A 6,441-nucleotide genomic window follows, 5' to 3' on the forward strand; every position below is an offset into this window, starting at 1 on the left:
TTCAAGTGATCATAGGGAACTCCCCACGAGGCTATCGGTGCAGCCTGGGGGAGAGAAGGCAGGGTGGCAGGAGTGGAGACCATGGGCATTTGAGCCACTTCCTCATGTAACTTACTTGTGCTTTCAGGATCTGCTTGAGGCCGATCACATATATACCACTTCCATTTGATGATGGAATGCTGCTGTGCACGACCCACTTTATGGCTACATGGGTCAGAAAGCACCCAGTTCAGGATAGGCAGTTCAGGTCACGTGGTAACTTGACTCATAGTCAAACATTCAGTTTCCACCAAAGCCCAGTAACAGGCCAAGAGCTGTCAAAAGGAGAGTAGTTATCTGCAGAAGATGGCAGGGCTTTGCTCCAAAATCCTAGAGGCTTCCTCTGTGGTTCACCTATGGGAGCCTGCCAAAGACTCTAAACAGCATCCCTATCTCCCACTGACATCTCAAGCACCATTGGATCTGCTGGGTCATATGGCCCAAGTGGCAGAGCAGCTTGCACAGTAGCCTGGACCTGTTGCAGAGCTGTCTCCTGTTCTGGATCCCACTCAAAACTGGCAGCCTCTTGGGTCACTCAATAAGTGGGCTGGAGTAACACACAAAAATGAGGAATGTGTTTCTTCCAAAATCCAAATAGGCACACTAGGCATTGTGCCTCTTTCTTGGCTGTAGGAGGCACAAAGTGCAGCAACTTACCCTTCACCTTAGAAGGAATATCTCGACAAGCCCCACACCACTGGATCCCTAGAAATTTTACTGAGGTAGAAGTTCCCTCAATTTTAGTCAGATTTATTTCCCATCCTCTGACACACAAACCTCACCAGTAAGTCCAGCGTGTTTGCTACTTCCTGCTCACCAGATGCAATCAGCATAATGTCATCCATGTAATAGACTAGTGTGATATCTTGCAGAAGTGAAAATGATCAAGGTCTCTCTGAATAAGTCTGTGACACAAAGCCAGAAAGTTGATATACCCCTGAGGTAGGATAGTAAAGGTATATTGCTGGCCTTACCAGCTGAAGGCAAGTTGCTTCTGGTGGGCCTTATGGACAGCAGTGGAGAAAAAGGCATTTTCCAAGTCGATGGCTGCGTACCAGGTACCAGGAGATGTGTTAATTTGCTCAAGCAAAGAAACCACATCTGGTACAGCAGCTGCAATTGAAGTCACCACTTGGTTAAGCTTACGATAATCCGCTGTCATTCTCCAAGAGCTATCTGTCTTCTGCACAGGCCAAATGGGGGAGTTGAACGGGGATGTGGTGGAATCCCCACCCCTGTGTCCTTCAAGTCCTTGATGGTGGCACTGATCTCCACAATCCCTCCAGGGATGTGATGCTGTTTTTGATTTACTATTTTTCTAGGTAAAGCCAGCCCTAATGGCTTCCATTTGGCCTTTCCCACCATAATAGCCCTCACCCTACCAGTCAGGGAGCGAATGTGGGGGTTCTGCCAGCTGCTAAGTATGCCTATGCCAATTATTCTGGCACTGGGAAAATGACCACAGGATGAGTCCAGGGACTCACTGGACCCACTGTAAGTCAGATCTGAGCTCAAATTCCATTAATTACCTCCACAAGCCCCTACTTTAACTGGAGGACCACAATGACGTTTTGGGTCCCTTGGAATCAACGTCAGCTCAGAGCCAGTGTTCAGTAGTTCCTGAAGTGTCTGATTATTTCTCTCTACCCAGTGCACAGTTACCCTGGTAAAAGGCTGGAGGTCTCCTTGGGGAAAGATGGGAGAAAGATTCACTACATAAATTGTCAGTAATGTAGTGGGGTCCTTCCTCAAGGGGACCTGGCCTCCCCTTCATTCAGGGGGGTTCTGGGTCTCTAAACTGGCTCAAGTCTGGAAATTGATTGAGGGGCTGTGATTCTCTGTTTCTATAATTCAAATTAGTCTTTTGTCCATTTGACCTAGAAGTTTTCTGCTTATATAAATTAAGTAGGAAAGCAGGAGGCTTCCTATCAATTTCACTTCTAGGAACACCATGATTAATTAGCCAATGCCAGAGCTCTACATGAATCAGACTATTCTGATTGCAGCTTTGCCTCTGCTGTCCATTACGGTAGCTATGCCCACCTTGCCTTTGATGGTTGAGTGCTGCCACTTGGTCCCTGTCACCTCGAGATCCAATTACTACCATTGTATTTAAATTTTGTAGTTGAGTGACTGTGGTTCCCACCATTAGTTCTGACATACAAAGAAGAGCAATTACAGGGCTCTTCAAAGATGCAGGTGCTGCCCTCACAAATCTATTTTGCAAGGCATTGGTCAAGGGTTTATCTTCTGGACTTTCCCAGCTGGGATGAGTAGGTCTAAATTGACTAATCCACTCCACCATCCCAATCTCCCTAAGCCTTTGGATGCCTTCCTCTACATTAAACAAAGGGAGATCAGGCATTTCCAGCTCACTCACAGTGGCCATCTTTTAATCCATAGTTCAGCTAACCATGCAAATAAACTATTAGAACTTTTTTTTTTAACTCCCCAAGCTGCAACATTAAATGCAGAGTCCCTACTTAGTGGACCCAATCAATAAATTCAGCTTGATCCAACTCTATGTTCCTTCCACCATTATCTCATACTCTTAATATCCATTCCCGTGCCTGTTCTCTGGATTACCGTTTATATAAATTAGAAAACTCAAACAGTTCTTTTCGAGTGTAGCACACCTCCTCATGGATCACACTCTCAACCTCATTTCCAGGGGCTCACCGGGACTTTAGTGTGGTTTTAGGTCTAGAAGAAAACAGGGGTGTTGGGGGTGGCTCCTGAAGAGAATCGACATTATTTTGCCTGGCAACTGCCTCAGGGGAGGCCATCACTGTTGCCTTAGGCAGCACAGAGTTTATTTCCTCAGGCAAAGGTGGAAAGGCTGATGGCAGCATGGGTCTGGGAGGGGATGTTGCCACTACTGGGGATGAGAAAGCTGTTCCTTTTGGCAAAAAACGTTCATCAGAGTTCACAAACTCAGTGTCCCCAGCTTCATCAGGGTCCTCCCACATGTTCCCATTCCAAGTTTCAGAGTCCCATTCTTTTCTAATCAATGCCCTCACTTTAACAGTAAACACCTGGTGAGGCTATGCATGCACCTTTCATTGCAGGTCAGCCACTTACATGATAAGAGCTTGTGTCTGTTTTTCCACAATTTCAGCTCTTTCTCTACAGGAGATAAGACTCTCACTGAGGGCAACCTTAGCAGATTTGAGGCTTAGTATCTGCTTTTGAAGCCAGGAGACAGAATCCCTGATTTCATCATTTTCTTTCATCACTTTGTCAACTGAACTTAGGAGCAGCCAACTAGCTTCATTATATTCCTTGGTTCTCCACATATAGTCAAAGGTATTATGTATAGAGTCACTAAACTCCTTGCCTTTCACGAGTGGTGAATCAGGAGTGTCAAATGCATTTATTTTGCATAACTCTCTAAACAGTTCATGCCAAGGACTATCAGTGTTCTCCATACTATTAGAAGTAGAGTCCTTAGCATTTTTGGATCTAATCATATTAAGCAGTCACCTCCAGAAACCCCAAAACCAACAAAGGAACTCCATCCTTAATATTCTGTTCCTTTAGAACCACTCCTGGTACCAAAATCTGTATTAGGTCCTCTTAGAGGGACAGAAATAATAGGATATCTATATAGATATAGATATATATGGATATATATATCCATATTTCAGCTAACCAAATATATATATATATATATATATATATGAGTTTATTAAGTATTAACTTACACAATCACAAGGTCCCACAATAGGCTGTCTGCAAGCTGAGGAGCAAGGAGAGCCAGTCTGAGTCCCAAAACTGAAGAACTTGGAGTCTGATGTTCGAAGGCAGGAAGCGTCCAGCACAGAAGAAAGATGTAGGCTGGGAGGCTAAGCCTGTCTCTCCTTTTCACATTTTTCTGACTGCTTTATATTCACTGGAAGCTGATTAGATTATGCCCACCAGATTAAAAGTGGATCTGCCTTCCCCAGCCCATTGCCTCAAATGTTAATCTCTTTTGGCAATACCCACACAGTCACACCAGGATTAATACTTTGTATCCCTGAATCCAATCAAGTTGACAGTCAGTATTAGCCATCATACCATGTTTGGGAATTCTTCCAACTTTTAATTCTTGGTGGGAACCAGACAGCCTCAGTAGAGAATATGAAAACTCACTTGCCTAACCTTCCTTGAAGTCGGGGCCTAGGCTTGAAACCTTGGTTCTGCCGAGCAGACATACCCATCCTAGACTTTGACTAGGGAGTCAAGAAACAGGTACCTACAGAAGCCATTCCCGTGAGATGGCAGCAAAAGCAGCAGCTGCAACTTATTTCTGGAGGCATCCATGGAGGAGGTTCTAGGAAACCTGAAATATGGAAATATGAAAATCGGGGCTGCTGGTGGTAGTGTGGGGCAGAGGGCAGTGGGACTCTCCTCCACATCCAGCGATGAAAGGATCACATCTGTGCTTCACTGCAGTGAGGCACCTAAGAAGTGATCCCTAGGAACCCGGATGTGTACCCACCATGGGGTGGCCAGAGACTTGGCAATGTACTCCGTAGGAAGAGTGAAGCAAGTGGTTACTTCTTTGACTTTAAGAGAAGTACAGCAAGAAAGGGATGAGCTCTGGCCCCAGTTTTCTGCAGGGTGAGGCAAAAAAAGTAGAAATCGTGTAATTCTGCTGCAGAAAGCTTTTCCTGCCAGCTGCTGGTTCTCTGAGATCCCTGAGGGCCAGGTCTAAAAGAGAATGCAGGTTGTTCAATGACAGCTTTGGCTAAGTTCTCGTGGGCTCTGTTGCCAGGGTCAAGGCTCAGGGGATCCCCACTTCCTGCTCCTTTAAAGCTCTTCCAATGCAGTGTTCCTACTGGCCATGGAAGAATTGTTCTCTCTCTCTCTCTCTCTCTCTCTCTCTCTCTCTCTCTCTCTCTCTCTCGTCTAGGACTTTAGCCCAGTATGGGTCTCTGCCCAATATGCAACGACAGGACAGATTAGGGCTTCCCATTGCTCTTAGGGGTAAAACCCAAACTCTGTATGACCCAAAAAACCCTGTGGCTTTGGTTATTACTCACTTCTCCAGCCTTAAGTCTGGCTACAATTTACTTTCTCTCCTTAAGCCACACTGGCCTTTCTCACAGGCCTTTAGAAAGAGTTAGGATTTGTCCTGCAGATGCTTTACATATATTTTCCTGCTGTCTGGAACACTCTTCCTCCCCTTTCACTGGCTAACTCCAGGCCTTTCTCCATTCTTAAGACCTCTGCACAAAATCCAGTTTGTCTTTCTGAACCCAATTCTTTGACTGTGCCATTCTCTGTACGTTGAACAGATCTATTACCTCCTTTTGTGTAGGTGCTCTACCTCTATTAATGCAGCCTCTGAGCACTAAATTATTTTTGGCAGTAGGTTCATGGGATTGACTCAGCTATCCTTATAGATGTTTGATGTCCCTGGAACTGTCCTCTCTTTCAAGGGCTATGAATTCAAGTTTGCTCATGTGCAGCTCATCTCTGAAAACAGCTGGATCTGGCTTCAAGGCTGGTCCCCATCCTGCTTGCTCTTATTCCAGGCTCTTTGGCTTCTCAAATGCAAAGCTGCTGTTTTGTGCTTCTTGCAGCTTACTCTGGCTCTCCTTGTGAATATAATTGAAATTTCACAGTCATCAGTTTTTAAAATGATTTTCTGCGGTTTGGAAGTCAGTGCGAGTCACAAAATGTCTTCAGAATATTCTCAAAGCTTCTTGCAGAAGTGAGTCTGTTTTCTTCCTGCCTTTCCACAAGCATTTGCTAAGCCCCTACTGTGTGTCAGGCTCTGAGCTCAGTGCCTGGAGGAGGAGGGGGATGGGAGGCAAAGGAGGATGGGGCAGGGCCCCGCCCTTGCTGCAGTCTAGTGGGGAACTCAGACAAGCACGCTTGCATCCAGGAGCAGAGGCAGCTGTGATAAATACCAGGCAGAGTGTCCAAGTGCAGCGGGAGCACAGAGACTGGCAGACGGTGGGTGGGGGAAGTGTGGGATGCTCTGCTGGCTTGATCTTGCCCCTGTCTGGAAACCATTGCTCTGAGTTTCTAGGTTACAGATATGGAGATGTTTTCAAGGGATTGGGAAAGTTTTAGAATCATTCTGCTTGGAGACAGGGAGATGGCTATCATGACCTTTGTGTGATTTTAGTCCAGCCACTGCCTTCTTATCTAGACCTTGTCCATGCTCTCGTCTCCTTGTGAGTGTGTACACGCTGGTGCTGGTTCCCCTGCTTGGAGTAGATGTCCCTCCCTGTCACCTGTACAGATCCCTCCTTAGTCCCGCTGTCTCTGGGAAGCCTTTCTTGGCAGCTCCAACTATAGGGAGAATGCCTTTCCTGATGCTCTGGGTGCCCTGGGGGGCCACTGGCCCTTTAGCCCCACCTTGGACAGCTCCAGAATCCTTTTTCTCTGGGCTCTGTACTGGAATCC

Source organism: Pongo abelii, chromosome 1 (assembly GCF_028885655.2).
Source record: "Pongo abelii isolate AG06213 chromosome 1, NHGRI_mPonAbe1-v2.0_pri, whole genome shotgun sequence".
NCBI lineage: Eukaryota > Metazoa > Chordata > Mammalia > Primates > Hominidae > Pongo > Pongo abelii.